This window comes from Octopus bimaculoides, chromosome 9 (genome assembly GCF_046866305.1).
Source record: "Octopus bimaculoides isolate indiv1 chromosome 9, ASM4686630v1, whole genome shotgun sequence".
NCBI lineage: Eukaryota > Metazoa > Mollusca > Cephalopoda > Octopoda > Octopodidae > Octopus > Octopus bimaculoides.
In genome coordinates this window covers 55,453,810-55,457,349 of record NC_142936.1, presented here as the reverse complement: position 1 = coordinate 55,457,349, position 3,540 = coordinate 55,453,810, and the positions used below count along the sequence as shown (strand labels likewise).

At 37.3% G+C, this 3,540-nt stretch overlaps 1 pseudogene; it reads left to right on the top strand.

Moving 5' to 3' along the window:
* Positions 1 to 389: 389 nt before the first annotated feature.
* Positions 390 to 3,540, top strand: part of LOC149134161 (uncharacterized) — a 3,999-nt pseudogene continuing 848 nt past the window's right edge.

The following is a 3,540-nucleotide window of genomic DNA, read 5'->3' as shown; positions in this document are numbered from 1 at the left end:
ATATACCTTTCCCAATGTTGTGTTGCAAGTCTATTGACAGTAACAAGTGGACATGTGCCTCCACACATTCCCGGTACTGTTCCAATGTCATATCAACAGCTTCTATGTCTGAAGAGTGTGATTCTATGACAATGACTTAGTTTGCGAATGCAGACATGGCTCTCCTGTCGCCGAGCGATATGCTATACAGTCTCCATTCTACGTAGCCAAGCCATAGGAGCCGGAAGAGAGTGCATCCCCGAATGGACCGGGTTTTTTCTACTGAAGGTTTACAAAAGGTGACAGATTAATCTAACTGCTGAACAACAGCTGCCGCTAAACATCTTAGCAAACCAGTTCTTGAAAACAAGACTGTAATCGAGTGCTGTGAAAACAGTTGCTACTCAGCGATGGGTGATCTTGTTGAAAGCTGTCGATTGAAGCAAATTGAGCAGCGTCCACCAGATGACTTCCCAAAATGGTTTCAGATGAATTACATAAATTGGAAGTTGTCGCAAAGACTTGCAAGTCTCCGGCTACACTATCCACGACAATTATCAGATTCTTGGTGATCTTTTCAAAAATGTACAACACTAGGTTGCGCAAAGTTACGGATCTGAAATTTCTCTCTCAACTTGCTCAGTAACGTCGCCATTCCGTGGCTCATTCAACTGGGTAAACTAACTGGCTACTGCCAGCTATAGTAGACGATTGCTAAGGCAGAAGCAAACAAGTGTCTGGGATAAAGAAATGTAGCTCCGATATCAGACACCCCAAACAACATTCAATGTAGGCAATTTGCTCCTCATTCAGTGGCCCAGTACATATACAATCGCCTACCGAAAGGAGTCTGGCAAAGTGCAGCTGGAAACACGCAGTAAAAGAGATACATACCTACATAAATACATACATACATGCATACATATGTATATATATATATATATATATATACACAGAAACACACACAAAAAGAGAAAGAAAAAGACAGATTAATGTAATTTACGTATATATATATATGTGTGTGTTTGTGTGTGTGTGTATATAAATGCATACATACACCCATATGCACCTGCTATACATGCAAACATACATAAATACTTACATCTTTACAGACACACACATACACACATGTATATGGAAAACAAAGACAAAAGTTGAAGATTAATGAACGAAAGAATCTGGCAATTATAAAATAGAAAGCAAATAGATATATAAAGAATAAAGAGAGAAAGAACGAAGCAAAGAACTGGACAAATACAGGAAGAAATAGAGAAAAAAAATGAGGACTAAAGAGTGAAAGATGAGGTGTTATGGAGGAAGCATTTGACACATGAAGGAAACAAGGAGAAGAAGAGAAGGGGCAAAGAAGGCGATTAGTTAACGGAAGATCTCATCATTATGTGCTTAGTTAGCAATGTCAATTGGGGTTGAATTAATCTTGTTCTTCGATTTCCGTCTGCCAACTTTTGTTGGATAACAACACCTAGCGTTACCACGACCTTCTTTTATTTACATTACACTCTAGCTGTTGTCGTTACTGTTGAAGATGTGTGCCATTTCGTAAGCATCATCCTCTCTTCCATTGAGACAAGAAACACCTAAAAATTATCATCCAATAGCAGGGCAAGAAGCTGCAAAGATCTTTTTAGTTTTTTTTCCACTTATCCCACACACGTTCTCCCTTTTTAACTTTACGTTCGTTCGCTACTCACATCATACACCTAACAAACAACAAAACCACTACCCCCCCCCCCCACCATGAGCCATTGGGTGAAACTGTGTGTATTGAGTCAAGTCCTAAAAATATTTACCAAATATCGCTTGTCATTCAGTCCACGCTCTTCAGGCCGAATTCATTATCTAATGGATCCTTCCTAATTTTTAAGATGATTTGAAGCGGAGGTGGTAAATTTGTAGTATCTCATGTGACTACGAATGGCCATACACATTGGCTCACCATGTGTATTGTTTTACAGTGAATCAGCTTTCAGTTTAACAATACCATCTGGTCCTTGTGTACCTGTAACGAGGCTGCTGTTTGCATGTATGCTGGTCTAGTCTCCTGTTTGGCGATATCTTCCTTTTTACTCTTTTTCTATTAGCCAGAAAGTCGATGAGAAAGATATATTCTCTTGCTTTTTTCCCCTTTAAAGCCAGACTTACAAGCAAAAAACAACTCAACCATAACTTCCTTGTCTTTTATTGTTTTCTAACACTGAATCTTCGATCACAATATTTAATGCCTACTTCTATTAGATCGTAAGGCGTGATCCGAGTGAGAAATTATTGCTGTTTTATGCAGGTCGAGTTATTCCATAAAAGTCCTTCTTCCGTTCTGTATATATAATCGGGATTATGATGATGACGGTGTGTGGGATTTGGATGGAGTTTAGGGTGATGGCTATATCCGATGATGATGATGATGATGATGATGATGATGATAATGATGATGATGATGATGATGATGATGATGATGATGATGATGATGATGATGATGATAATAACAATAATAATAATAATAATAATAATAATAATAATAATAATAATAATAATAATAATAATAATAAGAACAACAACAACAACAAATGGAAGAAATTTAAAAAATAGTCTCATGAGAACTGCTCATATCCTAAGAATAATATTGTCTATGTAATTTCAAAACATTTGAACCTGTAAACATTATCAGAAGTACATTTAAATGTACATAATAGCAGTTTTTGCTGTCATCTTAAGACCACACTATCATCTAATTACTTTTAAAACAAACTTCTAATTTACTTATGTTTTGACAGACATTCTCTGGAACAATACTCCGTCCAAAACCAAATATATGGCACCCTCGTCATAACACCAACTTGAATTTCTAACCTGTTGTCTCTTGAAGTCTCTGGTTGGAACTTGGAGTCAACTTGTACAAATACAAAGCAAAAGTCAAACATACAATGATAATAAGGATAACCCTAATGACGATGAGAAGTAAACAAGAAGGGCAAGATGAAAGGATGAAAGACCGTGTAGGTGCATAAGAAGACTGCACTCAGAGACTACTCGCAAAATAAAAGTCTAGTGGTACGAAAATATGATACATGTTGTTTGTTAAGACTTCCTTTAAAGGATATCATAAGAGATGCAAGATATCGTAATGTACAGGGTGTTCAAGAAGTCTTGGGCACATTTCAAGTTCTCATATCTGCTGGACTATGATTGGTAGTAAGATGAAACTGGTACCATTTTAAAGCTAAACTCATTAAGTTTTTCTTTGTAATGCTAATGGTTTTTTCATATTTTTTCAGATCCAGTAATCGCGTTCACTCAACCAGAAAAGGTGTTTTGCGTCCTTGAATTTGCAAAAACTGAAACATGGACACTTATTCAATGTGCTTTTCGCACAAAATTCCGAAAAAAGACACCAGAAAGGAAGTCCATATTGAGATGGCATGGTAAATTCATGAAGGATGGGTGTTTGTGCCCAGCTAAGAGAACGAGACGCTCCTCAACTTCAGATGATACGGTTGAGCGAGTTCGAACTGCTTTCGAGCGGAGCCCCCGTAAATCGATCAG